The sequence below is a fragment of the Canis aureus genome, chromosome 6, assembly GCF_053574225.1.
Source record: "Canis aureus isolate CA01 chromosome 6, VMU_Caureus_v.1.0, whole genome shotgun sequence".
In the NCBI taxonomy this organism is placed as follows: domain Eukaryota; kingdom Metazoa; phylum Chordata; class Mammalia; order Carnivora; family Canidae; genus Canis; species Canis aureus.
The window spans coordinates 41,478,691-41,492,875 of NC_135616.1; the positions used below are offsets into that span (position 1 = coordinate 41,478,691).

At 41.5% G+C, this 14,185-nt stretch overlaps 1 protein-coding gene across 14 annotated transcripts in view; it reads left to right on the top strand.

Moving 5' to 3' along the window:
- The first annotated feature begins 1,988 nt into the window (after positions 1-1,988).
- DNAH14 (dynein axonemal heavy chain 14) overlaps positions 1,989-14,185 on the top strand; it is a 325,158-nt gene continuing 312,961 nt past the window's right edge. For 11 of the 14 annotated variants that reach the window (XR_013381670.1, XM_077901269.1, XM_077901279.1 and 8 more), the window contains exon 1: positions 1,995-2,193. The gene's annotated coding sequence lies outside the window, so the exon portion shown is untranslated. Of the gene's footprint in view, positions 2,264-2,534; positions 2,746-14,185 lie in introns of those variants that run through there. The other 3 variants (XM_077901271.1, XM_077901270.1, XM_077901272.1) reach the window with 3 other exon arrangements.

Sequence of the window (14,185 nt, forward strand, 5' to 3'; positions counted from 1 at the left end):
CATTTCAAAAGCTACTAGAGGAACACTGGGAAAGAAATTTGAATATATTTTTAGAAATGGACTATTAAACCAATCAAGTCAAGATTAAATAATGTAGATATAATTTATTCATGTTAATAAGCTATACAAGGGACATCTGGGTGGGTCAGTGGTTGAGCGACCGATTGAACTAGGTTTTCTAATTTAATCTTCATCTTATTTCATAATATGTGTAATATTTTCTACTCTCAAAAAAAATCAGTTTGTAGATGTTGAACCAAATAGATTTTTTAGCCTCATATACCTTTCTCTCACTAAATATCTAGAGATATTTTTACCATGATGTATGTAACATTAATAAAATTATTTCCAAAGCAGTCTCTACAATGCTTTATAACAAAAGCTGATGACCAGTTTTCAGTAACATGCTTTTAATCACACCTCTTCCTTCATAAATAATGTATTTAACTACATATCAGATTGTGTTGTTACAATTTAAGTAATGAGAAATAGTATATAGGCTTATTCTTATTTGTATAGCTTTTTAAAAAAGATTTTATTTATTTCTTCATGAGAGATACACAGAGAGATGCAGAGACACAGGCAGAGGGAGAAGCAGGCTTCACGCAGGGAGCCCAGTATGGGACTTGATCCAGGGACTCCAGGATCACACCCTGAGCCAAAAGCAGGCGCCCAATCCCTGAGCCACCCAGACGTCCCGTGAGCAAAGAATGAGTTTGAGGGTATGGAAAAGTGCTTTGGAAACAAATTCTCATGAGTCCATGCTGTGTCTAGCACCCCTTTTCACTCTTAACATAAGACAGAAAAATGGGAAGCCCTGCAACATGCTTCTGGATGCTTTGATCATTAGAAGTGTCTCACCCTAATTTGTTTGTTTGCATTGGCTTTTTGGTGTCCTTGCACGTGTTTCCACCCGGAAAGCAGTGCCGTGGGCTTGCAGGTGGAGCGTGCTTATCCTCCTCTTGTAAAGTGGGTGAAGGGCCATTTTGAAAGAGGGGGTAGAAGAGGGAGTCTTCATGATGCTTAGCGAATGGTATCCATGAAGGTGTGGACCTATAACTCCATTCCTCATAAACCACTGCTGTCTTCACGGCCCCGGGGGTCTGTGCACGTGCACAGACACTGCACCCTCCCCTGGAAACACCGCTGCCTACAGCGGAATCAGCAGGCACGGACCGCAGCGACGGAGCTGCCATGCTTTGCGGTGTAGCCTGCAGAAGCCAGGCATGAATTCCGCTGGGTGGGAACAGGAGATGGAGTGTGGACGATCCACAGCAGGTGGCTGCGTCAGAGGAGGGGTGCGGTGCCACCCTGGGCCCTGTGGCCTCGTGGTCAGCTTTCTTTTACCCCAGATCATTTTATAACGTGTTGACTGGTATTTTACGGAGTTGACTCTCAACTCTTGGCTAGTTTACCAAATGTAAGTGATGACTCGCACATCTTCCAAAAGACCTCCGTGCACCGGGCGTCCCCTCACCGTCCGCTCCTGCCTCTTCCAGCATCAGTCATCCTGGGTCTCGGCGGCGATGGGTCCCGCGCGCTCACCCGACACATCCCCGTGTCTCCTCTGCGGCAGCCCCGAGGGAGGGGACCCAGGGTAAGCGCTCAGTACGCGGCGGCTGCGCGAGCAAACAGGCCATGTGACTGCGACCTTCCTCAGAGAGAAAGGAGGGCTGTGCGCACGGGCCTCGCTCCGTCCCGCTACACTCCTCGCTCCTTCTGGAAGCTTCTACGGTAATGGACCCGTCCCGGCCCCGGGGCATCAGGCCGGTGTGCGGTGGGAGCAGATCACACCTGGGTCTCACCCGCGCGGCCTATGTGCTGTGCCCCGTGGAAGGAGGCACGCCCAGCGTCGTCTGCGGGGCAGCCTCCCAGCAGCGGCCAGCCAGGGCCTCCCGGTCGGCTGCAACCCCAGCCCCCAGCGTGCACTGCGCGGGGCCGCCCCCTCCCCCCAGCGTGCACTGCGCCTCCCCCCCCCCCAGCGTGCACTGCGCGGGCCTCGTGACCACACCGTAAGCTCCGTGCGTTGGAGGCTCGTGGCCGTGGCCGGAGACTGGCTGGCGGTTACGGCCAGGAGGGTACGGGGCGCCATCCCTCTAGGCGGTCCTCGCCCGGCTCCGACGCCTACGAGCCTGACCTTCACCTCTTGGCCCCAAAGGGGGCCGAAGCAGCCGCGGGACCACGGGGCTACGGGTGAGGGTGGGCGGCCTGGCCCCTTGCGGACACTCGCCCTTTGCGTGCGCCTGCCCAGTGGGCCAGTGGGGTGAGCCCCGGGGCGGGGTGGGGCCCTGGGGTGCGCAGGGCTGGGGAGGCGGGGTCAGGTGAGCGGGCTGGGGGGTGTGGCAGGACCCGCGGAGCAAGGCGGGGGAGGTGGCGGGTGTGCGGAGCGGACCGGGGAGCCGGGAGCGCGGTGGGGGTGGGGGTGGGGCGCGGAGCCAGGGGAACCCGGCGCGGTGGTGGTGCTGGTGGTCGGGCAGGGCCGTGGGTCCGGGCGGGGCTGGCCTGGGACCGGCCTGGGGGTGTCTAGTGGAAACGGGCCTCTTCGTTCCTCCAAGTACCGCCATAGGGCGCTGCCCTCCGCGGGCTCACCTTGTCACCGTTCGGTTGTTTACCTGCCCTTTATCAGGCCAAGTGACCTCTTCTAGTCCCTGATTCCTCTGTTAGGTTTTGTTTCTGCAGTCGTAATTGAGTCACAAACCCCGGAAACCTGCGCCTCTGCTTACCGTGTAGTATCTACGTGTAAGGGTACGGACGTCATTTAATAGAGATGTGAATAGCTTAATCGATACGGCGAATTAATGACACGGATACTGCGTTCATGAAATAGACTTTACTAAGCTATCTGTGTATCGCACGTGTGTGCCTTGATGCTTTGGATTTGGTTTTCTAATATTTAGGATATTTGCATTTCTGTTCAGAAGTGTTACTGTCTATGATTTTTTTGGTGCCTGGACTTGTTCAAGTAAGTTTGGTAGTTTTCCTTTATTTCTGAGAGTTTGTATAGTATAAGAATTTTCTTTTCTTTGCATATCTGATAGAGCTCACCGGTAAAACTCCTCCGGTCTGGTGTCTTTTACTGTAGGGTAAAGGAGAAACTTTTGAGTACTGTTTCTTTTTTTTTTCTCTCATCAGCTTTAAAGTTACTGATCTTGATTATTCTTTGCTTTCTGTTATATTAATTTCTCTTAGCTTTTTTGTTCATATCCTGGCTTTATTGAAAACATCAATAAATGCACACAATACTCTTAAATTTTAATTTCTAAGCTCTAAGAACTAATATAGCTGCATCCACCAAGTTTGAATACGATATTTTAATTGTTGAGTGGTTCGAGAGAGCAACTTCCAGTTTTATTTTCTTTTTAATCCATGGTTTATTTAGGGGTGCTATTTCAAATCCAAATAGGGAACATTTTTAAAAAGTGTAATTTTGTTGACTTACAATTTATTTGGATTGGACTCTATTGGAAAATGAGTCTTCGTAATACTGATTCTTTGAAGTTTGTGAATTCTTTTTTTACCTAGGATGTGGTCAATTTTCATGAATGTTTTTTGTGATTTAAAAGTAAATTTCTTACATACTGAGTTCTTAGGTCAAGCTTATTCGTGAGGGTCAAATCTATTGTTACTTTTGTTCACTTGATCTGTAAATCACTGGGATGGGTGTAAAATACCTCACTGTCATTGTTTTTCTGAAAAGTCATATTTTTTTGTGATTTTTTTTCTGGTTTTGCTTTATATATTTTGAGGTAGTGTTAGGTATATAAAAGTTATAAGTTGTAGCTTCTTGATGAATTGTCCCTTCTAATACTATGTTGAGACCCGGTTTCTTCTCTTTAATGCTTTTTCCTTCAATTCTGTTTTTTGTCTGGCAGAATATTGTTAACAAGTTTTCTTTTGGTTTTCATTGGCATGGTATAGTGTTTTCTATTCCTTTATTTTATTGTGGTGAAATATGCACAACATAAAATTAATCATTTAACAAGTACAGTTGAGCAGTGTTCATACTGCTCCAGGATTTGTCCTCATCCCAAACTAAGATTCCATACCCATTAAACAGTAACTCCCCGTTACCCCTTCCTCCAACTCCTGGTCACCATTCTTCTACTTTCTGTCTTTGTGAATATGACTATTCTAGGCACCTCATATAAGTATAAGCATACAATATTGGTTCTTTGTGTTTGGCCTGTTTTACTTAGTGTGATGTCTTCTAGGTCTATCCATGTTGTAGCTCATCAGGATTTTTTTTTTTTTTTTGTGAGAACAATTCATTTTTTCAGCAGATTTCATTTTTACAGTAGTGTTATAACTGTAGTCACTATGCTAGACATTATTCTCAGATCTTAATCATTTATAGATGAAAGTGTGTACACTTTTTCTAGTTTCCCTAGTAACCCTTAGCAACCATTTTTCTTCTTTGTTTCTGAGAGTTCAACTTTTTTTTTGGATTCCACATATAAATCACACCATGCAGTAATTCTCTTTCTCATCTGGTTTGTTTCACTTAGCAAAGTGCCCTCAAGTTAGGTCCATGTTCTCACAAACTGGATTTCCTTCTTTCAAATGGCTAATATAACATTATATATGTACACCATATTATCCATGTGTCCATTGACACTTAGGTTCTTTTTGTATCTTAGCTATTGAGAATAATGCAGTGAACATGGGAGTGGAAATATCTCTTCAAGATTGTTTTCATTTCCTTTGGATATATTTCCAGAAGTGGGATTGCTGGATCATATGGTAGCTCTATTTTAATTTTGTGAGGAGCCTCCATACTGTTTTCAAAGTGGCTGCACCAATGTACATTCCCACCAACAGTGCATGAGGATTTGCTTTTCTCTACATCCTTGCCAACACTTGTTAGAGTTTTTTTTTTTTTTTTTATAATGGCCGTTTTAACAGGTGTAAGGTGTTATCTCATGGTTTTGATTTGCATTTCCCTGGTGATGAGTATGTTGAATACTTATGTCTCTGTTGGCTGACCATTATGTCTTTATGTCATTATGTATGTATGTGGAAAATCAGCCCATTTAAATTGGTTGTTTATTTCTTTGCTATTCAGTTGTGTGAATTCTTTATATATTTCAGATATTAACTTCTTATTAGATGACTTGCAGATGTTTTCTCCCATTCTGTAGGTTGTGTTTTCATTTTGTTGATGGTTTCCTTTGCTATGAAGAAGCATTTTCTTTTGATGTAGTCCCACTTGTTTATTTTTATTACCTTTGCTTTTGGGCTCATATCTGAAAAAATCATTGCCAAGACCAGTGTCAAGAAGTTTATCTTCTATGTTTTCTTGTAGTTTTATGGTTTTAGGTCTTAAATTTAAGTCTTTAATTCATCTTGAGTTAGTTTTTGTGAGTTAATATGATTCTGTACCTAATTCCAGTGTGTGTGTGTGTGGGGGTGGTGGTGAGGGGGGGTTCCCTCATATCACCAAGCAATGCTCAGACACCACCTGGTGTCCTACAATTCAGCTCCCTTCTGACAGCATCTGGAGATCACATCAGATTTCATACGCTAAGTGCTCAATCCTGTAACGCTGTACCCATCCTACCTCCTCTCCCCACTTCAGATGCCAGTCTCAAGCCCAGGTTCTCACCTTTTCCTCTGAACAGCTGCAGATGGGAGGCTCTAATGACCCCCATTTTGGGTTCCATTACTTTCCTAGAGTAACTCACAGAGCTCAGAGAAATATTTTACCGGTTTATTATAAAAGGATGTAACTCAGAAACCTCCAGACAGATAAGAGGCCTAGGACAGGGTATGGGGAAAAGGCACAGAGCTTCTATGCTTTCAAGTGAACCACACTCTATGAACCTTCATGTGTTCACCAGCTCAGAAGCTCTCTGAAACCCATCCTTTTGATTTTTTTTTTAAATGTGTGTTTTAGAAGTGTGTACACCTGTGTGTGGGGGGGGGGAGGGGAGGGGATGTGGTGAACGGGAAGGGCAGAGGAAGGGAGAGAGAGAATCCCAGTCTCTATGCCCAGCATGGAGCCTATAGGGAGGCTCCATCCTACAACCCTGAGATCATGAACCAAAATCAAGAGTTGGACACTTAACTGAGCCACCCAGGTGCCCCTCCTTTTGTGCTTTTATGGAGGCTTCATTACATAGGCAGGATTGATTAAATCATCGACAGTTAATTTAACCTGCAGCCCCTCAAGAGATCAAGGTGGGGGGCTGAAAGTTCCAACTCTCTAATCAGTCTTAATGATGGGTTCTCTTGGCAATCAGCTTCCGTCTTTAGGTGAGGTCCAAAAGTCACCCATTAATGGAACAAAAGACTCTTGTAGCATTCACTTAGGATATTCTGGGAGTTTTAGGAGCTTTGTGCCAGAAATGAGGACAAAGACCAAATATATATTTCTTATAAAGCACAATATCACAAAGGTGTAAGATAGTGGTCCGGTTTCATTCTTTTGCATGTGTCTGTCCAGTTTTCCCAACCATTTGTTGAAGAGACTATGCTTTCTCCATTGAATATTCTTGCGTCCTTTGTCATAAATTAGTTGATCCTGTATGTGTGCATTCATTTAAGTCATAAAGTGTGATGCTTCTAGCTTCATTGTTCTTTCTCAAAACTGCTTTGGCTTTGAATATTTGGAGTCCTTTTTGGTTCCATGCAAATTTTAGGATTGTTTGTTCTATTTCTGTGAAAATGCCATGGGAATTTTGATAGGGATAGCTTTGAATCTGTAGACCATTTGGTGCAATATGGATGTTTTCATATTCTTCCATCCCATGATCATGGTAGATTGTTTCATTTATTTGTGTCATCTTCAGTTTGTCACATTTATTGATTTGTGTATTTGAGCCATCCTTGCTTCCCAGGGATAAACCCCACTTTCTCATGTTGTATCATCCTTTTATTGTGCCATTAATTTAGTTTGCTAGTTTTTTGGTTGAGGGGCTTTGCCACTTATTCCTCAGGAATATGGGCTATAATTTTATATTCTTGTAGTTTCTTTTTCTGACTTGGGATCAGGGTAATGCTGGCCTCATAATATAACCCTGAAGTGTTCTCTCCTTTTCCCTTTTTTGGAAGTTTGAGAAGGATTAACATTAGTTCTTTAAATGTTTAATAGGATTTATCAGTAAAGCCATCTGCTTCTGGGCTGCTTTTTTGAGGATGTTTTTTTATTACTGTTTCAGTTTCCTTGTTATTTGTTCAGATTTTGTTTCTTTCTGATTCAGTCTTGATAGGTTGTATGTTTCTAAGAATTTTTCTGTTTTTTACTTGCTGAATCATTATATTAGGACATAAATATTCTTAATATTCTCTTATGATCCTTGATATTTCTGTGGTATCATTTGTAGTCTTTTTTTTTTCGTTTCTGATTTTGAGTTTCTTTTTTCTTACTTTACCTAACAGTCAGTTTATGTTTTCAAGATCCAGTTGTTAGTTTGTATCTTTCATTTTGTTTTTCTAGTCTCTATTTCATTTACTTGTGCTCTGATCTTTCTTACTTCCTTCTGCTAACTTTGTGTTTTTTTTCCTCTAGTTCTTTAAGTTATGAAGTTAGGTTATTTATTTTAGATTTTTTTAAAAAGTTGGTCATTATTGCTATAAACTTTTCTCTTAGAACTACTTTCGCAGCATGCCATAGTTTTTGGTATTTTTCCATTTTCATTTGTTTCAAGATATTTTTTATTTTCCTTTTGATTTCTTCTTAGACTTATTGGTTGTTCAGGACTGTGTTGTTTAATTTCTATATGTTAACTTTTCAGATTTCCTCCTGTTTTTGATTTTATTTCTAGTTTCATAACATTGTGTTTGGAAAAAATACTTGATATGATTTAAAGTCTTCTTTAATTTCTTAAGACTTGTTTTGTGGTCTACCATATGATCAATCCTAGGAAAAGTTCTGCATTCCCTTGAGAAGAATGTGTACTCTGCTGCTGTTTGATGATATGTTTTGGATATATCTGTTAAGTCCATTTGGTTTAAAGTGTAGTTCAAATCAAATATTTCTTTCTTTTTTTTAATTTTTTTATTTTATTTTATTTTTTTTTTAAGATTTTATTTATTTATTCATGAGAGACACACAGAGAGAGAGAGAGAGAGGCAGAGACACAGGCAGAGAGAGAAGCAGGCTCCCTGCAAGGAGCCCAATGTGGGACTCGACCCCAGGTCCCCAGGATCACACCCTGAGCTGCAGGCGGCACTAAACCGCTGTGCCACCAGGGCTGCCCTCTTTTTTTTTTTTTAAACAGATTTATTCAGCGTCATGATCAGACTATTAAATTTAGCAATCAACAGAATGGATGCAAAAAAAAAAAAATTCTACATTAAAGCCCTTTGTTGGAATGCTTTACACTTTCCACAGAACAGAAAGTAAAATAACCTGTTATACAATTAGTCACAAATACAGTCCTCGAGTTTTTTGCCCATCCACATGAGTATTGTCTAAAATATGTCTTCTTTGTGGCAGCTAGGCCCTGCCACCACTGTGCTTGGCTGAGTTCACAAATCTGTTGTAACCTGTAGCTTCCCTGTCACTTCTCTGCTCTCCCCTCTGGCTAAGCTTTGTCTTGTGGCAGTAATTAAAACCTTCTGCCCCTGCCATAGCTGCTGCTGCTGCTGAAACCGTCATAGCCACCTTGGTTTCATGGTTTGGCAAAGTATTGGCCTCCACCACCATAGGGGCCAGAGCTTCTGCCTCCAAAATTTCCTCCTTTCATGGGTCCAAAATTTGAGGATTGATTGTTGTAATTGCCAAAATCATTATAGCTTCTGCCACCTCCAGAGTTGCTTCCATCATTACCAAATCCATTATAGCCATCTCCACTGCCACCGTATCCACCACCACCTCGACTGCCACTGAAACACCTTGACCACTGAAGTTCCCTCCACGACTAAAGTTGTCATTCCCACCAAAACCACATCCATGACCACCACCAAAGTTTCCAGAACCACTTTGGTCTCTTTGGCTGGATGAAGCACTAGCCATCTCTTGCTTCGATAGGGTTTTCCTTACTTCACAGTTGTGGCCATTCACAGTATGGTATTTTTGCATGACAATCTTGTCTACAGAGTCAGGGTCATCAAATGTCACAAAAGCAAAACCTCTCTTTTTGCCACTGCCTCGGTCAGTCATGATCTCAATCATTTCAATTTTCCCATACTGTTCAAAATAATCTCTTTGATGATGTTCTTCAGTGTCTTCTTTAATGCCACCAACAAAAATCTTTTTCACAGTTAAGTGGGCACCAGGTCTTTGAGAATCTTCTCTTGAGACAGCCCTCTTTGGTTCCACAACTCTTCCATCCGCCTTGTGTGGCCTCGCATTCATGGCTGCATCCACCTCCTCCACGGTGGCATATGTGACAAACCCAAAGCCTCTGGAGCACTTGGTGTTTGGATCTCTCATTACCACACAGTCCGTAAGCGTTCTCCATTGCTCAGAATGGCTCCTCAGACTCTCATCGGTTGTTTCAAAGCTCAAACCTCCGATGAAGAGCTTGTGCAGTTGCTCAGGCTCTTTGGGAGACTCTGACTTAGACATGATGGCAGTGGGAGGGGAGACTTTAATGATGCTTACTTGGCAGCATTCAGGGGCAGAAAAACCAAATATTTCTTTCTTGAGTTTTGTCTGGATGACTTATTTAAGTTGAAAGAGTATTAAAGGTCTCCATTATTACTGCATTGCTATATATTTTTGCTTTCAGATCTGATAATAATTTGCTTAATATATTTAGGTCCTCTGATGTTGGTGTATAGATGTTTACTGTTATATCCTCTTGATGATTAGACCCTTATGTCGTTATATAATGACTTTCTTTGATCTAGTTACAATTTTGGACTTAAAGTCTATTTCATCTGATATAACTTCCCCTAGTCTTTTTTAGTTACCATTTGCATGAAATATCTTTTTCTCTTTTCTTCGAACCTGTATATGTTCTGAAAGCTGAAGTGAGTCTCTTGTAGGCAGCATATGGTTAGGCCTTTTTGAATCCAGTCAACCACTCTTTATTGGAATGAATATTCAGTGCATTTGCATATAAAGTAATTATTTACAGGTGAATACTTATTATTGCATTTTTCTAAATGCTTTCCGGCTACTTTATAATTTCTTTGTTACTTGTTACCTCCTTTACCATTTTCTTTTGTGGCTTGATAATTTTCCAGAGTGGTATGTCTTGACTATTTTACCTTTTGTGTATCTACTATAGGTTACCAAGGGGCTTACATAAAACCTCTTATAGTAAGGATAGTCTGTTTTAAGCTGAAAACAGCTTAACTTTGATTGCATATAAAAACTCTAGCCTTTTATTTCTATCTCCTACACTTTATCGCTTTGGTGTCATAGTTTACCTCTTTTTGTATTTTATATATATATGTGTATATGTTATTTTAGCTATAGTTATTTTTAGTATTTTTGTCTTTCAAGTATATACTAGAGTTAAGTGATTTATGTAATAACACTCTTACAGTATTATTCTAAATTTGCCTATATTCTTAACTTTATTAGTAAGTTGTATGTTTTAAACTTCCATATGTTTTCATATTACTAATTAGCACTTCTGCATTTCAGCTTGAAGAGTTTCCCTTAGCATTTCTTATAAGGCAGGTCGAATGGAGGTGAACTCCTTCAGCTTTTATTTGAGAAAGTCTTTATCTCTCCTTCATTTCTAAAGGATAGCTTTTCTGGGTAAAGTATTCTTTTTTTTTTTAAATAATAAATTTATTTTTTATTGGTGTTCAATTTGCCAACATACAGAATAACACCCAGTGCTCAGCCCGTCAAGTGTCTCCCTCAGTGCCCACCACCCAGTCACCCCCACCCCCGTCCTCCTCCCCTTCCACCAACCCCAGTTTGTTTCCCAGAGTTAGGAGTCTTTCATGTTCTGTCTCCCTTTCTGATATTTCCTACCCATTTCTTCTCCCTTCCCCTCTATTCCCTTTCACTATTATTTATATTCCCCAAATGAATGAGACCATATAATGTTTGTCCTTCTCTGATTGACTTATTTCACTCAGCATAATACCCTCCAGTTCCATCCACGTCGAAGCAAATGGTATTTGTCGTTTCTAATGGCTGAGTAATACTCGATTGTATGCATAAACCACATCTTCTTTATCCATTCATCTCTCGATGGACACCGAGGCTCCTTCCATAGTTTGGCTATTGTGGACATTGCTGCTAGAAACATCGGGGTGCAGGTGTCCCGGCGTTTCATTGCATCTGTATCTTTGGGGTAAATCCCCAGCAGTGCAATTGCTGGGTCATAGGGCAGATCTATTTTTAACTCTTTGAGGAACCTCCACACAGTTTTCCAGAGTGGCTGCACCAGTTCACATTCCCACCAACAGTGCAAGAGGGTTCCCTTTTCTCTGCATCCTCTCCAACATTTGTGGTTTCCTACCTTGTTAATTTGCCCCATTCTCACTGGTGTGAGGTGGTATCTCATTGTGGTTTTGATTTGTATTTCCCTGATGGCAAGTGATGCAGAGCATTTTCTCATGTCCCATTTACAATTGCACCCAAAAGCATAAGATACCTAGGAATAAACTTAACCAAAGAGATAAAGGATCTATACCCTAAAAACTATAGAACTCTTCTGAAAGAAATTGAGGAAGACACAAAGGGATGGAAAAATATTCCATGCTCATGGATTGGCAGAATTAATATTGTGAAAATGTCAATGTTACCCAGGGCAATTTACATTTTTAATGCAATCCCTATCAAAATACCATGGACTTTCTTCAGAGAGTTAGAACAAATTATTTTAAGATTTGTGTGGAATCAGAAAAGACCCCGAATAGCCTGGGGAATTTTAAAAAAGAAAACCATATCTGGGGGCATCACAATGCCAGATTTCAGGTTGTACTACAAAGCTGTGGTCATCAAGACAGTGTGTTTACTGGCACAAAAACAGACACATAGATCAGTGGAACAGAATAGAGAATCCAGAAGTGGACCATCAACCATTCATTATGGTCAACTAATATTCGATAAAGGAGGAAAGACTATCCACTGGAAGAAAGTCTCTTCAGTAAATGGTGCTGGGAAAATTGGACATCCACATACAGAAGAATGAAACTAGACCACTCTTTTGCACCATACACAAAGATAAACTCAAAATGGATGAAAGATCTAAATGTGCCACAAGATTCTATAACAATCCTAGAGGAGAACACAGGCAACACCCTTTTTGAACTCGGCCACAGTAACTTCTTGCAAGATACATCCACAAAGGCAAAAGAAACAAAAGCAAAAATGAACTATTGGGACTTCATCAAGATAAGAAGCTTTTGCACAGCAAAGGATACAGTCAACAAAGCTAAAAGACAGCCTACAGAATGGGAGAAGATATTTGCAAATGACGTATCAGATAAAGGGCTAGTTTCCAAGATCTATAAAGAACTTATTAAACTCAACAGCAAAGAAACAGACAATCCAATCATGAAATGGGCAAAAGACATGAAGAGAAATCTCACAGAGGAAGACATAGACATGGCCAACAAGCACATGGGTAAAGTATTCATTGCAGTTTTTTCCTTTTAGTACTTTGAATATATCATCCCACTCTCTCCTGGTCTGCAAGATTTGTGTTGAGAAATTCCTGATTGCCTTTTGGGAGTTCCCTTTGATGAGTTGAGTTTCATTTCTTCTGCTGCTTTCAAAATTTTCTTTGATTTTTGATAGTTTTAATATGATGTGCCTTAGAGAAGTGCTCGTATGGGGACTTACTAACTTCATGCACCTGGATGTCTCCCCCTTTTTCCTTTCCCATGTATGTGAGTTTTTCAGGCATCGTTTTAAAAAGCCTTCTGCTCCTCTCTCTCTCTCTCCTCCTTTTGGAACTTCCATATCCTAATATTATTTTCACTTGGTAGTATCCCGCAATTCATATATTTCTTTAATCTTTGTCATTCCTCATCTTTTTTATCTGATTGGATAATTTCAAATGATCTTTGAGTTCATAGATTTTTTTTCTTCAGCCTGATGAAGTCTGCTGTTGATGCTACTGCAAGTTTTTTTTTTTCATTAATTATATTCTTTATCTCCAGAATTTGGTTCCTTTTTATGCTTTTTATCTGTTGATCTTCTCAGTTTACATTTTATTGTCTTGATCTTATTTAGTTATCTGTGTTCTCTTGTAGCTCACTGAGCTGCTTTAAAATGATTATTTTGAATTCTTTGTCCAGCAATTCATATGTTTTCATTTCTTTGAGATCTGTTATTGGAAAATTAGTGTGTTCCTTTGGTGGTATCATATTTCCTTAATTTTTTTTTTGTGTACTATGGTAGTCTTGTATTGATATCTGTGCATTTGATGGAGCGGTCATCTCTTCCAGTATTAGGGACTTGTTTTGATGGTTAAAGATCACCTGTGGGTGAGGGCACTGTCTTAATGGGATGTGGCAGCTCTGGCTCTAGGGAAGACCCAACCACATAGTTTCTATGTAGCTTCTTCAGTGAGGTCAGTGTTGGCATAGTTTTAGGGGTTCTCAGTAGCCTAGGCTACAAGTGTTCACAGTGGCAATGAGGACTGTTGGGGACTTCCATATCCTTTTTCCTCCTGTGTAGACTGTTATGGTTGAGGGGATGTCTCCTGGCACAAGGTCTGGCTCCTGAGCCCCCTTGTAGTGGTGGTGACACTGGTGTCTGATATGTGGGCACTTTGGAATACCAGAAGCTCTGGGGTCTGAGGAAGTAGCTATTCCACAGCAGTGGTGACTTCAGTGGCTGCCATGTAGATTCCTGTAGAGCAGCCATGGGACTAGGGTTTGGTGCATGGGACTGTGCAGAGCAGCACGAAGGTGGAATGTGAAATGTGCATGCATGTGGAGCACTGGGACTCTGGAATCAAGGCACATGCAGGATTGGGGCATGTGGCAGTGCTGGTCCTGGGGCAGCATGGTAGCAGCTCCTTCTGGGGAGAAGGGCACAGTAGAGTCTCCATCTCTGGGTGTTTTATTGGCAGTAGTGCCTGTTGGTTATCTCAGTAGCTGATGCTCCTGGTGTCCTCTGTGGAGCAGCATGCTAGGATCCCCATGACAGACACTATAGGATCCTCTACTGTGAGTGCTGTGTGGAGTCTGTGCTATTCTGGAAGCTGCTGAGATCCTCAGTGGCGAAGGCTACCAGGGTCCTCTGCAGAACATGTCTCTGGGGACTGTGATGGCAGCCCCTGTGTGACTGATACAGCCCACCTTGTTTGTTCTTAGCCAG